Source organism: Rhamphochromis longiceps, linkage group LG18, assembly GCF_057381845.1.
Source record: "Rhamphochromis longiceps isolate RC_006_pf linkage group LG18, R_longiceps_female_GT1.1, whole genome shotgun sequence".
Taxonomy (NCBI): domain Eukaryota; kingdom Metazoa; phylum Chordata; class Actinopteri; order Cichliformes; family Cichlidae; genus Rhamphochromis; species Rhamphochromis longiceps.
In genome coordinates, this window is record NC_140574.1 from 2,430,812 (window position 1) to 2,448,670 (window position 17,859).

A 17,859-nucleotide genomic window follows, 5' to 3' on the forward strand; every position below is an offset into this window, starting at 1 on the left:
TTTATTTATTTTTTTTTTATTTTGGAATCCATACCAGCAATGGTAAGAGGACAGACATTACAGAGCACACTAAAACCCATCATTGAGTATACTGTGACCAGACCAACTGTTTGTAGAGAAATTTAAATCTATGAATATTTTTGCATTGTTTCAATTGTAAACTCAGACTGTTCCAGATTTTCACACCACATACAGACACGCAAAAGCCTTTACGGGTTGTTCGAGTTCTGGGTAATTTGAATTCTCCAAAGCCTCTCACATTATAAACCTTTTCTCGAATTTCAAATCTAGTTTGTAAATTTGCCGGTAAAAGTTTAGTAAAAGCTTTATACAAAATTATGGATGTATTGTAATTAACCAGATCCTGGAATTTAAGTAACTTTGCCTGAAGAAAGAATTTGTGAGTATGATCTAGATAACCAGCCTTGTGAATAATACGCAGTGCTCGTTTCTGTACTGTGACTAATGGATTAGTTGTATTTTTATATGTATTTCCCCACACTTCCACACAATATGTAAGATATGGAAGAACCAGGGTACAGTACAGAGTACGAAGTGCATCTTTATCAAGGAATTGTTTCACTTTGTTCAAAACTGCGAGGCTTCTAGAAATTTTGGTTTTTATGTGTCTGACGTGGGGTTTCCATGAAATTTTGTTATCAATTATAACTCCCAAAAATTTGTTTTCACTCACATTATCAACAATTTAAGGAGAACATGCGGCTAAACATGTGTTTCTGGATCATGTGAGCATGATCCAGAAACACGTCTGTCTTCTCTGGGATAAAGTTCATTTAAAGTGGACTGAGTGGAAAACATGGCTGCCAGGTCCTCTAGACTAAAGTGGAGAGGGACCATTTGGCTTGTTATCAGCAATCAGCTCAAACACCTGAATCTCTGATAGTATGGAGATAGTATGGAGTGCATCAGAGGCTGTGGAATCTGGAAAGGCTTCATCAATACTGAATACAAAAATACATGAACGAACACCCAGGACTGCTGAGCAGCTGATATCAGATTGGGACAAAGTCCAGCAGCTGCTGTCCTCAGTTCACAGACGTTTACAGACTGTAGTGAAAAGAAGAGATGCTACACATTGAAACATGGGCCTGTCCTAAGTGCTGCTGCTCAACATAAGATAGCATTTTTCTTTCATGTGAATCACTGAATATGTTTCTGTGATCTTTTGTGAATCTAAATCGGGTTTAAGAGATTTGAAAATCTTTTCACTCTCTTGTTATTTAGTTTTTACGCAGCATCCCAACTTCATTTGTATCAGACTTGAATGGTCCCTGTAACTATAGAATCAACAAGTTTCCATAGTAATTAGTGATGATTGTCGGTCTTGGCTACATCACTGACAGGAAGTGATAACCGCTAATTCAGCATACTTTTGTGGAAAAGCAGAAGAGCATCAGGCTCATTTCCCTGAGCAGTGTGTGGCCTGTGAAATAGACGTGTCTAATGTTCACGCTGAAAAACCAGACTACGAGCCTGCAGTCATGCTGTTCTTTTGTTCTCCGAGGCCTTGAGCTAAATGTTCTAGTAGGGGAGACCGGGGATAGTTGTAACGTGGGTCAGTTGTAACACTTCCAATTTCTCCAATCAGGGCTAAGTTTCAAATGATGTGACTCATCCTGTGCATGCCCAATTCAGTTCTGCTATCACATGTGAAAAATCAGCACATTTTGTCAAACACAGACAATTTAACATGAAAAAAAGTAATTTGTATGCCAAAAAGTAAGTTTTTCTACTTTATTTCAATGTGTAATAGCATTATCTGCTTTGCAGTTAAACTCATCAAACTTAAATTATGTTATTTGTATGTCTATGGGGATATATTCTGTGTAGGTCTTTAGTGCTAATGTTTTAGCCGTTGACTGTAATGTTAGCTAGTTCATGGCTATAGGAGTCTGGGTCAGTTGTAACAGCAACAGTCTGGGTTAGTTGTAACAATAATGCAGATGTTACAACTTACCACACTTTTACTTTAACTTATATTAAACAAGTTGGGGCAACGACATCAGCAGAGAGAGGTTCACTGGTCGCATTTGTATATGCGGTTAATGCCATTGGCAACACAATTCCTCCAATGTTTGTGTTCCCACACATACATTATGCAGACCACTGTGTCAGAGATGGACCAGTAGGAAGTACTGGTAGTGGAAATAAATCAGGATGGGTGCAAGAAACAGATTTCCTCATCTTTCTGAAGCACTTTGCAAACCACACCAAGGTAAGCCAGGATAAAAAGTAATGGAATTGCGATGCTGGTGAACAACTACATTTTTTCAGCTTCATTGTTATGTTCAAAATTGGTGCAAGAGTTGTAGGTTATAATGCCCACTGAGCCAATGAGGCCAAACTCAAGGAAGACCAACCAAAATTAATGAAATATTCAGTTGCAGAAAATTCCATAATTTGTCTTTTTGGGGGGTTGGAATATGTTCAAAAGCTAGATTTCTGCATTCTGTCACACACACACATAACTACATAAATGGCTCTAAGTGCATTCATGTGTTGAATAAACAAAGATTACACGTTAATGTTTTGTTATTACCCTTATTTCATTGTGTTACATTTCACCCCAGGATATGTTACAACTAACCCAGACTATGGGGTTAATTGTAACATTTCACTCTTCGTGTTTGAGACCATACCATGCAATGGGTAATTGTGCTGCAGAGAAAATAGCTGCACTATTTAATAGCAGAGACATGTAAATACTTTGCATTACATTTTGAATCCACTACCTTAAACGAGCTCCAATTTACAGACAGAAATGTCAAAAATGTTACAACTATCCCCGGTCTCCCCTATATTACATTAATGTTATGTTATTTATGTGAACATGTAATTTTACTGAGATTTCAGTCTCTTTTTCCAAAGACAGACATGAATAATATGAACACAGTTCATCCACAAGTGTAGCAGCGTGTAATCCTTTAAAACTGACATCAGTAAACTGTGGGGCTTTTTTTTTTTAAGCTATAGGTAAACCACATTTATTGCAGGAACCATTAACACTAAAAAGGCTGAGGAATAACTGAACGTTTGACACAGTGAGCAGGAAAGTGCCCGTGAGACAGCTGGAGATCCACAAACCATCCTGCTAGAGACACAGTAACTGAGTACTAAGAACTGTGTGTTCTTCAGTCTGACAACGTTCGGCCAGGTGAACAGGATGAGGTCTGGACTTTGGGCCGCTGCAACTCATTGGCACTTTTTTTAAGCTGTTCTTTTGGAGATCTGCTGCTGTGCTTGGGCTCATAATGCTGTTGATCACTCAGTTTAGTTAGATGGCCTCACATTTGAATTTAGAATAATTTGATATATGGAAGAGTTCAGTATCAACTCAGTGACCCTCCACCGCCGTGCTGACAGATGGTATGAGGTGTTTGTGCTGATATACTGTTTTGGGGTTTGCTCGAAACATGTGCACAAAGAAGCCATCGTGCAGTCGAGAGTGTCTGCTTTGTGAGCTCTGCTGCAGTTTCATGCTCTCGAGGTTGACTGCGCTCTTCAAGCTGAATGCTGCTCGCAGTTTCTCTTAACTGGCTACATCATTTTCCTTTTTGTACAGCCTGGAAACAGCCTGGATAAACCGAGGAATTCTGTCTGCCTGTGAATTTGCATAAGGGTCCTCATCCACACAACTTATGACGCACTATACCTGCTGGGCACCTCTTAATAAGGTGATGGGCATTTTTCTGCCTCCACTCTCCAACTCAGCAGCTGAAATGGAAATACAGACTTCTGCTTCTTGTCCTCTAAGACAGTGTTTCCCAACCAATGTGCCGTGCCACAGAGTTGTGCCGTGAGAAATGATCAGGTATGCCGTGGAAGATTATCTGGTTTCACCTGATTAGTACTCTAAGCGACTGCCGTGAATAATGGACAGAACAATTACATTCTCTTCCAATAGAGGGCAGTACTTCTTCCTCTAATTAAATGAATAGACTATGTGCACTTTAGCATATGCTACTCCTGTGGGGAGCTTTGTTTCCGGTGTCCTATTCGCGCCTTGTTTACGGTCCAAAACAAGTTAAGCAAATGAATGAATCAAGTGGCGATTATTTCTACAGATGTCTCGGGCATTTACCCAATATATCTGTAAATGATGTTCATCGACTTGTTGATATTTTTCCCCCGCGCCTCAGAACAAAAGAGAAAAGAGATTCAAATGTTATATTTCTCAGCTGTCCCTTGTTTATCGCGGGTGTTATGTTCTAAAAATAACCAGTGATAGGTGAAATCAAGCAGCCAATTTTATTTTTTGACGGTGCAAAACGTTTGGTGGACATCGTGGACATACAGCACTGCACTTCAGTCACACTGCTAGCATCGATGCAGCGATTCTGTACTGTACAGGAGAGACGGAGGAGATCATCTGCAGCGATCAGGACGCAGGACACAATGTGACGTAAAAAAAATAAGCATGCAAACTTGCACTAAAAAATCTGTGAAACAGCGAGGTGAAAGGTGAACCGCGTTATAGCGAGGGACCGCTGTAATTTTGAAGGTAAGTCACAACATACCCTTCGTGAATACTAATGTATAGAAACTATTACCAGCAATCATTCATTTTTGTGTGGCTTTTTTCACGGTTTGTTAACATGCTGTGTAGGTGTGTACTTGACTAGCTGATATCGACATAACGGGAAACATCTGGTTTGACTATTCTTCACCTGTAGTTTGAATGCTGAACATTGGCCTATTTAAATCATGAGACCAGTCACTACACAGAGATGTGCTTCTGAATATGGACGATGTGTCTTCTGCTGCAGTGATGCAGTTCTGCTTGTGTTGAGTGATGTAAACAGCTGATCGATCTAAACTCTTTAAACGTCAAAATTGATCATTAGATTTTTTTATGACACAGCAGCGGTGAGTGTTCCCACCTTCTGCTCTTTGTAACTTAACGCGATCTTTCCGTTTTTCAGTTTTGGATATGATTTTGGAGTATATCTTCGCAGTAGCGATTGACCGCAAAGTAAAGCTACCGGAAATGTACAACCCCACATCCGGTCTCAAACCAGGAAGTTAGCATTTTCTCGTGCACAGGGTCTATTGCCAACTGCCAGTAAAACAGAAGAGGACAAAGAGGAAATTATATATGCTGTGTCCGAATTCAGGGGAAGGATGCTTGTTACGTGCCAAGAGATGTGGCTTTGCTTTTGGTGTACTTTTTATCTTTCAGGTGTCAAGCCTCCACCTATTGGCCAGTTCAAAGTTGATTGGCATGTGTCTATTGGCTGGTCTGGGCACAGGTGGCCAATTACTCTCCGAGGATCACTACAAATGAGCAGCTCCCTGGCCAGCTGGTGGCTGCTGCTTTATGACAAACATTTGCGAACAGGCTTCTTTGTATTGTGTGTGGTGGGAGGCTGGACAGGTAAGCTGGGGTACCCTATACACTAGTGATGGTGAGATGAAGCCTCATGATGAACTGAAGCTTTCCACCCAATGGACTACTTGCACAATCACTTCCGCGTTCTATGTAGTCCTGCCCCAGTGCTTCCGGTGTGGTTAAACCATGGCGACGTTCTACACTCGCTGCCTACAAGAGCTCCCAAAATTGAACATCACTGATGATCATCGGGTTTGCAGAGTGACGACTACCCCCACCAGCAAATTAGATAAAGGATTAAGTTATATGCTGCATCATATATACACAACTACGAAGGTAAGAAAACGTAAATTAACCGACAAAGAAATGCTAGCTAAAGTCAAATGCAAACACTACGTTACTCTTCTATGTCCTTCATTTGATGTCAATTCTCTATATTATATGTTTTCTTAAACGGTGTTTTATGTCGTCCGAAAGTATAGTTGAGGTTTTCTTAACTAATGTCACTTTTGTTGTTAGACACTGTTATAATAGCGATAGATAGTTGGCTAACTAAGGAGGTAGTTAACTACCTAATGCTACTCTTGCTAAGTGTAAAGTATATATGTTTAAGATGTGCTGACATGAGTAATACAGAAATAATGCTAATGGTACTTGTATCTTTATTCAGTGTCCAATAAAGACAGGTTGTCAGGGGAGGTCGGTGTGAGAGCCCTGTGCTACAGGTCGATGAGGAAGAGTGAGGCACCACACAGACTAAGTGTAATGGTAAATGGTAAATGGCCTGTATTTATATAGCGCTTTACTAGTCCCTAACGACACCAAAGCGCTTTACATATCCAGTCATCCACCCATTCACACACACATTCACACACTGGTGATGGCAGCTACATTGTAGCCACAGCCACCCTGGGGCGCACTGACAGAGGCGAGGCTGCCGGACACTGGCGCCACCGGGCCCTCTGACCAAGTGGGCCCGGTGTAGGCAGGAAGCTGTGTAAAGTTGTTAATCCCCGTTCAGTGGGGTTCAGTTCATTAAAGCATTAGTTAAGTTCATTCCTAAAGGCCCATCAACTTGAATGTTTTCCTTGTCTCCCTGCTTTATCACTCCTAATTTGACTAGTCAGATAGTTAAATCGTGTGTTTGGGTGATCAGAAACATTTGACACCAAGTTAATACTGCAAATATACACAATCTAAGTTATTACAGTTATCAAGGATGGTTAAGTTGTTTTAATAGGGAGAGAAAGAAACACTAAGCATTCAGGAGGGGTTTGTAGGGGTCAGTAACCATAACACTGAACTATGTTCCTGTTCAGCTCTTCCATGAAGATGTTACATTTTTAAATTTTTGTTCTTTCTTCTTAGATTAAGCTTCTGGATTCATCGCTGGTGATACTGACACATAGTCAGTGCTCCTGTGTGGCAGGCGCTGTTATGTGCAATCACACAGTGGCACTGCTCTTCCAAACAGCAGAGTGCCGGTTGTCCCCCCTGTGCATAGCTGCACGGAATCTGAACAGCAATGGCACAAGCCACGGACAGTGGTAATTTAAATGAGGTTAAAGTTTTTGAATTAGTCCATGTTTACATATGAACAGCAACACCATCCATAGTAAATGTGTCTTCTGATAGGGTGTGAAGCCAGGACCCATCAACTCCATGATCTTCACTAAGCCGGTACCAAATAGGATGGCCCAGACTGGAGTACGGTAATTCAATTTGTAAAATTTGGTTTCATGTTGCTATTTGTTCATGCATACATGTGTCAGAATAGGTATTAATTTACATACAACATTACACTTTCTGAAGACGGCTGACTCAGTCATGTACATATATATCCCAGTCTCTAACCTATGCACCACTGTTTTACACCTTTTAGTTTTTAGTTTAGTTGTTGTTCAACTGCTCATCAGTGGGATGTAGTGGTGTGACTTTGTTGTGTGGGCACAAGAGGACTACGTAGTGCAAAGAATATACATGGATACAGATATGCACAATGCAATCAGAGGAAAGGCAGACTATTTCTTTTTTTTTTTTTTTTACATATATATGCCAAGATACCTGTGTTTGGAAAAATGAACAGTGAAAACATAGCAAAAAGAAAAACAGATCCTTCAGGCTGGCTGGAACAAAATAACTGATGTTTTATTTGCAATGTATTTCATGAATTATTTTGTTGTTACATGTTACTTTTTTGTGACATCAATAAACTGTTATTTAAGCAATGGCATCAATTTCATTTTTTAAAAACACACATTAAAACATTGAATTTGTGCAGAACTTATTTATATGGTAAGTATTTAAAACTCCATGCCTAGCATACTGATATACATTTAGACAATAACACAACTGAATGAAGAAAATGACAAATGGTATTTTTGATGTTACAAAAGCACAATGTCACTTATGATTTTAAAACGATTTAGTGATTTACTTTATAATTTTGATAAACAATTTGTTGAATCTGAATAGTAATAATAGTAGTATAATTAAACAGTATTATTAACATTCAAAATTTGCAATGAATTTGAATTATCAATAACTGAAACTCAACTATCAGCACTCAAGTACCAGTTCTGTAATCAAGTATCGTCAGCTGAGAAGGAAGAAATGCAACTGTAGTGGCCTCAGCTGCAGGTCATTTTCCATAAGTTACTTGTACTGGCACTGGTGTCTTGGGAAAAATCCATCTTGTCTCACTTAACCCATTTTTTAACTAATGCTGTGTTCTGGTAATTTGACAGCATACATGCTACTGCAAACAGTTGGTTGATATTGTAAACATGTGACATGGTAATGATGCTATCAAAAAGTTTGTTCTGTTTGATCCTCCTAATGACTCGCTCCACATGTACCCTGAGTCTGGCTATGGCCTGCGTCTCCTTAACCTGGTATGCTGGCATCTGCTTCTGCTTAGAAAAGGTGGGCAGTACACTTTGCATTTACAACAATCAGTGATTAGGAAGCCCTTATCTACCATCACTGCCATGTCTTCAGTCAACTTCTCAGCAATGCCTGATTGTTTGAATAGTTCCTTGTCACTAACCGAACCAGCATACAGATTAGAGATGAATGTCACTGGACCATGTGGAGCTATGCCAACCAGGGCTTTCATCGTACAGTGGGATTTGTACGAAGAGTACATTTCACTTTGGAGAAGTGGTGAGGATGGTGTCTGACACCTCAGCTCTGTACAGTCAAGGATCATCTGGGTGTCTGAGAAATCTTTGAATTCCTCAGGGAGGTAAGCTTGCACTTCTTCACGTGTAAGCCAGATGCACTGAGACCCCAGTGCAGTGGCAAGAAAATTTGTCCATGTTGCAATAATGCGGCTCACTGTGGACTGGTGTATGTTAAATTGGTGTGCCAGGTCCCTCTCCTTCAAACCAACTGACAGGAAAACCAGGAAAAGAAAAAAACTCGTCAATTGGCTGTAGCAGCTGCCTCTGGAAGGTGAAAACAAAAGGGAAAATGTTACTCCTTAAGCTATGAACTAGTAAAATTATTCTTTTCTTGGCTAAATGTTTTGTAATGGTTATGCATACCATACTGTACCATGGGGTAAACAATGAGGTGCTGTAGTACACAGTATGTAAAGGATACCGAGTCTAGCATACATACACCTGTGTATGTATGCTATTGTACATTATGTAATGTTATTGTACATAAATACAATAACATTACACCTCTAGTTCTAACTACCAACAAACCCATAACCTACCGTTGATGTGCGTGCAGGTGTCAACACTTCTTCGTTCCGATTGGCAGCTGACTTGGCTCTTGAAACCCGGATAATTTTATAGATGCAAGGCTCAATCAAAACCCAGAATGCCATCAAATGATCATAGCTTGGAAATCTATTCACGAGAGAGACATACATCATGTCAATCATTAATTAACATCCAACATTGGCATAAAATAATGTAAACTGTGACAAATATGCTAATGGTATGCTGTATAAAATAGTCTGATTAAGAGTATTTGGTGTTGTATTTTACCTGTAGCATTAGGATATTGTTTAAATACTAAAGCATCTACATAAAACATACAATCAGCAGAGAAAAAGTAAATTTCTATTGTGTTTCATTAAGACTGGAAACACTTGAAATTTAACTGATGGTGACCTTGGTATATTTTAAACAGTTAGCTTGAATAGAACTTAGGTGTACCTGGTATAGAATCGGATGTCAGTGTTGGAGCCAGCAAAACGCTGTAACCCAAATTCTCGCTGGACACGTAACTCCTGTATTTCCTTCCTCAGAGTCTCCACGTCTTTGGACAGGTCTTCTGCAGCTGATGCAGATATGTCCAATGCAGACGGCTCAGGGACTGAGCAGTAGTCATGATCTCTTGTAAGACTGTGCTCTTCTTGATCGTCAGGAGGAACTAGTTCAGGGCGTCGCTCCGTTCTCTCCCAAACACTACGCCGCGGTGGTTCAACTTTATAGCCATTCCACTCAAAAAGTGTTGGTACAGCACCTTTAATAAGCCGCCTTCGACCATCGAGGGTTGTTGGCTCTATGAGTTGATCACTGGCAAAGTGTCTGCAGCAGACCCTGGTGTGAGAGGTAATCGTGAAATGATCCCGGCATATGTTTACCAGCCATTGTCTTCTCAAGTCGGAATGGGTCGGAAAGGCATGAAAACTTAGTATGCCGTTAAATTTGGCTGAAGCCGAACAAAATGGGACACAGCAATGCTCGGAGTATTTCTTCTCCTGTTATTGAAAATGTTCTGTTTTAAATACTTTCCTTTTTATACTCATTCTGAAGCGACATTAGCATAGCTACCGACAGATAAACAAACATACCGGAAACGCCCAAGTGGTAGTATTTGGAAACGGAAATACGTCACATGCCCTAGTGCAAGTAGTCCATAGGTCGACTCATGGTTCGAAGCGTTGTGATGATTCATTTGCTCTACTGCGCCATCAAGTGGACAATTCAAGTGAAGCAGGCTCTGTGATTATAATGATGTGTAAACCTCTAAACTGAATAAATAAATTGTTTTCTTGGTTATTTATCCCGAATATTGTCTCAGTGTGTGTGATACAAAAGACAAAGTGGAAAGTATCAGGACAGCGTTTTGGTATGATTGTGTAACTGTTAGCCTCAGACAGTCAGTCAATAGTATAATTCAGATCATAGATCTGTACATTTGCATATTTGTATAACTATAAAAAGAAAGCTGACACTTTCGAGACTTTATCTAATGTGTAAGCATCACAGCAGATGCCTTTGTGTCAACATAGCTGAGGCTAAAACAGAAAAACGATTTTATAAAAATATTCAGCAGTAGATCAAAACTGAAAGAAAACCATTAATCAACAAATGAACATTACCTGATGCTGCTGAATTGAAGCAGAGCAAATAGAGGTTTTATTAGAGACACACCTTAGCGTTTTGCAATTTTGCATAATGTTAAAAAGTTTAAATTATTTTAGTAGCCTATTGAACGGCAGAAATTAGGTTTTCTTTTCGGAAGTATTTAAATGGGAAAGAACAGCGGCTGACAAACAACGGAGGTCTTATGCATAACAAACAAGCGAATAATGCAGAAAACAGATTTTTAGACGGGAAACTGTTCTTGAAGTATTGTGTGTGTGTGTGTGTGTGTGTGTGTGTGTGAGAGAGAGAGAGAGAGAGTGTGAGAGAGAGAAAGCTGTGCATGAAGTGTGATTTTATCCTGGTGAAAGCAAAACAGCAAAAGTCAGAGGAAATTCATGACGATGTTTATGTGAAGCGTAGTTTGGATCTTCTTTTTCTGCTGGTTCGGTCAATGTTGTTTGAAGAGAAATAAAACCTGCAGCTTCAGAATCAGCGCAAAAAAGGCGTAAACACGAAGCACTGACCCGCCGACGCATCAGAATCAGTGAGCTGTCGGCTTTCAGCCCCGACCGTGTCCGTGCTGTCTGGTGAGAAAGGCGACATCTCACTTATTCTGATGCGTCAGCGGGTTCGCGCTTTGTGTTTATGTCTTTGTGCAGAATCGGTGTACCTCCTCTCATTTACTGTTTTAGCTGTTTGGTGGTGGTTGAAATGTAGTAATATTTATATTAAAAATCGATTCAGGATTTTAATGAATCGATATCACGTTATCCAAGCTAGAATCGATTTTAATCGATAATCAAAACCCGCTCCTAGTACCTGTGTAATCATGCTTATGTACATCTGGATAATGACACAAACTAGTGTTTGGTGCTTCACTTTTTAATAAACTAAAAGACAGAAATCAGATTATAGGATGTGTAGTGTTGTTTATTTATATTATGGTGTTTATCATTTGTGATATTTATTACTGTGTGCATACTTTATTAGGAGAGACAAAACAAAAAAAAAAACAAAAAAACATCTCTTCCTTGCTGGTTCCATCGAAGAAGAAATGCACAAGTAACTATATAGCACGTACGTAATCCAATTCCACAACACAGTGTGATGGGGAATCAGCTGTGTTTCTGCCCACCACCAATCACACAGAGCTCACCACCCTGTGTGATTCTCCACTCGCTGAGCAGAAAAGACAAACCGCAGGTCTCAGTTGCAGCACCCCATCCACGTCTGATCTTGCTCGGGCAGATTCAGCAACACTGCCAGAGACTTCCTGTAATCTATTACAGTTGTAAAAGAAACCATCCAGGAACAGGTCACTCAGGTTAATCCTGTGTGAACAACTGTAAATATTGTTTTTCCATCTTTACATACTGTGTATTTGAAATACTCTTGTTTAATTGTTATTGTTATTTACTTTATTGCTATCAAATAAATATCCATGTAATATTGTTCCAAGTTAGCGTTATGTTCATACATGTTAAAAATGCCTGTAAATCAAATTGAGTTCAGTGACAATTACTGTTTGTTTGAATCAATGTATCAATAACATAAAACCTTTAAACTAATGCAACACACATAACAATGTAACAAATATATTCAAATAAATAAATTTCTCAGTACATAACTCATTTGGGAACTAATCTTTCTAGAAGTGAACAGTTTGTCCATCCTCTCCCTGCTCTCCTCTCCTCAGCCTCTCTTTGCTGCCTCATGTCCTCTCTGATGAGGTCTAGCAGCTCATCATCTCTTTTCCTCTTCCTCCTTGTCATAGGTGGCTGAGCCGCTTCGTCATCGCTGTCGTTTTGGTCACCCACTGCTGTGCTTGGCCCTGGAGTTTCCTCAGGGAGAGAGGACATTAGGACAGGAGGCTTAATGGGAGGCATCTGTCCTATCACCTCATCCATGATGGCAAACCAGGGCCAAGTAGCAGCAGTGGGCTTCCCACTGACCCCCTCTCCTGAGCCTGGATACTTGCAATGCTAAAGGCAGAGGAAACCAAAAATGATAGCAGGCAAATAAAAACACCACAACTCTTAGTAGTTGCACATTTAATAACTTGTGTTCTTAAGAATTATCTTCTTGATAACACACATACGTACTTTGTATTCTTTAAAGTTATCTCATGTCTTCTGGCCTGCAAGGGGGTCACTTTCCCCTGCAGGCCCATCTTCTCCAGAATTGTCCTGATCACACACAACAAATAAGAGAAGAGAGGAAACCATGGCAACTATGTTAATCCCTAAACCCAAAAGTTTTCACAGCAGAACACCAGAGGACGCCGTCTGGACATCACAGGTTCTGTACAGCAGCGGTCCGTGAGTCGTTTGGTACCGGGCCACGAGAGTTGAGGCTCCGCTGTGAAATTTATGGTTTTCGGGGTTATTATCATTAACTCTGTTTCCCTGGGTCTTTCCCTTGTTGTAGCTGTGTGTCTTATTTTGAAAGAAATATTTACGCGTTACCATAGCGACCAGGGCGCATTAAGCGGCAGAGAGGAGGATGTTACTCTCAATGTTGGCGCATTTTCAGGAGGACGCTGCTAATAAAGTTACACAATTACACAGTACATTCACATTTATTATTATATTTACAAAATACCAGTTTTTTGTCTTGGTCGGATCATTTTATGTGGTTGTATTTATCTGTGGTACCTTAAAGGCTCCGTGTCTGACATAAACCGGTCTGTGGCGCAACAAAGGTTGGGGACCGCTGCTGTACAGCATGAGGGTTAATAGGACTGCACTCATATGAATATGATGTGTAAACTGATTTATTCTTGTACAGCCCAATTCTTCACCCCAGTGAAGAGGTGATCGTTTTCTCCTCGTTTTAATAAATTAAGCTGTTTGGTCTCCACAACATATCACCAATTCGTAAAAATCAAAATTAGCTGTATGTAAGCGGCAATACATGAAAAACCGCGGGACCCGCGATACAAGCTGGTGTACGGTTATTTTAAATAAAAGAAACATGTCTATGCAGATGCCGAAAGGTTAACAACACGACCGCTATAACAATTTAACTTTTGTACAACCAGATGTTCATATACTTACATTTGAAAGTGTTTTCCTCTTCGACCACCATCGTTATCAGAAACAAATCTCCTCTGTGACCCGCAATGAATCCTGGTATATAGTAGGACATGAACGATACATCGGACCCATCCTTAAAATTTGGGGAAAAGTAGGACGCATTTGTCGCCACATTTTGAGCACTCTTTGAATTCGGACAGCCTTCGTCGCGTCGCCGTGACGTCATTGCATCCAAATATGCAGTGTTGGGGAGTAATGGAATATATGTACCGTTACGTATTTAAAATACAAAATATGAGTAACTGTATTCCAATACAGTTACTGTTTAAAAAGATGGTATTCAGAATACAATTACTTTGCTGAAATAAAGGGATTACACGGGGGTATTTTCCTGTTTCATGTGTTCAGCTATGCCCTCTCTATTTTTGGTTTCCATGCCCCAAACAAAACATGGATCAAGAAGCTCTAATGCCTGTGTCTCAGTCTCGTGGCCCATGTCACCTCTACTTGCAGCTCGCATAATGACATGAAGAAATATTTTTAAAAATTATTCACAAAAATGATTTAATATGAAGGCAATAGCAGAGTGCTACAGGCATCGCCCTAAAGAATGGAGCCTGATGGGCAGTGTAGTCCATGCTGCAGGGAGAATGGACTGCCATACACGTTATGTGTCTGTGAGCGCGAGGAGGGAGAAAAAGGGGAGTGGAAAGGTACGAGTTGTCGTCGACCAGAAACGGGAGCTGGAAGCATGTAAATATAATAATAACCACTGCAGCCAAGAAGAGAGCCTGACGAGCCCAGCTGTAAGTAAGCTGTTAAGACTCGACTGTACGTTCGTGTTTTCCTCTGAAACAATAAGTTCAGTTGCAGCAGCCTTTCAACGCCTCTCTCTGTCTCTCGCTAGCACAGTCGACCCAGACAACAAAGTAAAGCTAGTTTTCAGCTACGAGCCGACACGAACCCGACGTATTAGCCAGAGGTCCCTTTGCTACGGTTCGGAGCCGCGGACCTGTTTTATATACGAATAGTTTTGTATACGAGATCGCTGCAAAAAGTGCAGCCTTACCTGTCACGTCCGGTGTGGCAGACGTGTGGAAACCTGCCAAAATGCGGCAGCTCAGGTGCAGGTGAGTATTTATTAAACAAAAGGAAATACAGGGAGGTCCGGAGAAATACACACGGAGAGACGCAGGGAGACCGAGGGGAAACAACACAGACGAACCAGCAACGAGGACAAGGTAACACACACTATAAATACACACGCCAGGAATCAGGGGATGGGAAACAGGAGGGGAACACACCTGTAAGACATGACAACTGACGAGGCAGGGGAAACGTAAACAGAACACACTGACAGAGCCCTTCAAAGTAAAACAGGAAACACATACACATAATGACAGACTCAGAGACGCGGACTAAACACAGAGACCTACTACACTAAGGGAATGCACAAGCAGGGAAGACACCAAACAGAGGGAACACCACTAAACCCTAGAAAATACAAAACTATCAAAAGTAAAAGTACATAACCAAAAACACTGGGTCACCGGCCCAGGACCATGACATTACCTAATGTCCACCTACTGTTACTCATTTATATTAAGATTTAAACATCTAGTTGGTATTTATATAACATATATAAATGTTGCATGTTTTATTTTTACATTAGTAATTCCTTTTGTGCATAATTTTATATTGTTGTTAATAATAAATTAATTAAAGCAAATCCCATCACTAAGTGATACATTTTAAAAGTAACCTTCCCAACATTGCAAATGGCAATGAAGCATCCTTCCCCTGAATTCGGACACAGCCAGAGTCATGCTGCAAGTGAGACGTCAATCTGACCCGGGTCCTGGAGAAATTCTGACCCAGATGAAGGCCCTAGCATGAGTGGTAGTCAGAAGAAAGAAAAAAAAAGGTATAATAGGGACAAATCCATCCAATTCTGCTATACCTGGTAAGCAGGGAAAAATTATCAAAATGCTTTTTGTGATATTTTTTTGGTTGGTGGTGTGCTGTGTGATTTTTTTTTTTATAAAGTAAAATATGTGCCATGGTTCCAAAAGGTTGGGAAATACTGGTCTAATGTATATACAGTGGCTTGCAAAAGTATTCCTTAAACTTTTCCACATTTTGTCACATTACAGCCACAAACATGAATCAGTTTCATTGGACTTCCAGGTGAAAGACCAACACAAAGTGGTGCACACGTGAGAAGTGGAACGAAAATCATACATGATTCCAAACATTTGTTACAAATAAATAACTGCAAAGTGGGGTGTGTTAATCATGTTAATCATTTTTGATTGGTCGGCATGGTGCATTTTTCCATCAAGACGAAAGGGTAGGTTTTTTTTTTTCTTTTGGTCATAAGCAGAGAGTTCTTATGACCAAAAGAAAAAGAGAGTGCTTGCTAGCGCTGTCCTTACACGTTAAACGTGAGGAAACTATTGAGGAAAAACATGCACATATATTGTTTATCATGACTCTGGTTTTACGTGGCCTATCAACACAATTTATAAACTGGTATATATCACCTTGTTGCTTTGTCTTAAAGTGGTCGTGTGATTGGCTTACCACGACTCCTTTATTCTTCCTCAGTCAAACAGCAGCACTCATGCGATTGTTTTGCCCCCTTAGCTCCAGGTGTTGTGCCAAAAAGTGATCGTCGGGCAGAAAGCGATTACCGCCTGCAAGAGCGCGCACAGCTGCTTAAAGCTGTAGCGTTCACATTACTTACAGCTACTTCCGCGCAACTGATATAAGGTGCGGTAAGCTGAACACAGCTTCAACCGTCTGTTTGCTGAAAAATAGTAACGTGACCGCATTTCTTCTTAGTAACTGTAACGGCGTTGTAACGATAGAAATAGAAATTAGTTAGATTATTCGTTACTGAAAAACGCTGTTATTCCCATCACTGTTAATCTGCAGCTGTTTATGATGATGTAATAAAATGTTAAATATAAGATAAGATAAGATAAGATAACCTTTATTAGTCCCACACGTGGGAAATTTGTTTTGTCACAGCAGGAAGTGGACAGTGCAAAAGTTATGAGGCAAAAATTAGAATACAATAAGAATAAATACAGTACACAGCTGTACAGAATAGAATAAAATAAAATACTATATACAGTAGAATAAAATAAAATAAATATACAATAAGATAAAAATAGAATACAAATACAAATACTATATACAACTGAGTAAAAATACAACGATGACAGAAAGGATTATTGCACTTAGTATTATTGCATATGTATGGATGTGTGTGCTTGATCAGTTAAAGTCTTTATTATGGAGTCTGACAGCAGTGGGGAGGAAAGACCTGCGAAATCTCTCCGTCCCACACCGTGGGTGCCGCAGTCTCCCACTGAAGGAGCTGCTCAGTGCTGTCACAGTCTGCTGCATGGGGTGGGAGATGTTGTCCAACAGGGATGACAGCTTAGCCGCCGTTCTCCTGTCACTCACCACCTCCACTGGGTCCAGAGGGCATCCTAGAACAGAGCTGGCCCTTCGGATCACCCTGTTCAGTCTCTTCCTGTCCCCAGCAGAGATGCTGCCGCCCCAGCAGACCACACCATAAAAGATAGCAGAAGCCACAACAGAGTCATAGAAGGTCTTCAGGAGTGGGCCCTCCACTCCAAACGACCTGAGTCTCCGCAGCAGGTACAGCCTGCTCTGCCTTTCCTGTAGAGGGCGTCTGAGTTATGAGTCCAGTCCAGTCTGTTGTTCAGATGAACACCAAGGTACCTGTAGCTGTCCACAGCCTCAATGTCCATACCTTGGATGTTCAGTGGTTGCAGTGGAGAATGCTTGTGTTACTAAATCAGTAATAAATCAGAAGTCCAATGTTACTACACTACCAGTATATTTAACAATGATGTGCACAGTTTATGAGCTCTTTTTTATTTCCTTGAGAAACAACAATACTTCTTCCAAGAGAATAACTGTTCACAGCATTTAATCAGCTGATAATCAGAATTTTTAAATGCAGCATCTGATGACATCAGGCCGGCTCTGTCATCATCCCATCATGCTGTGAGGTTGTGGTTTCAGTGCAATCCACATACTGCACTGCAAAAACTCAAAATCTTACCAAGTATATTTGTCTTATTTCAAGTCAAAATATCTAATCACA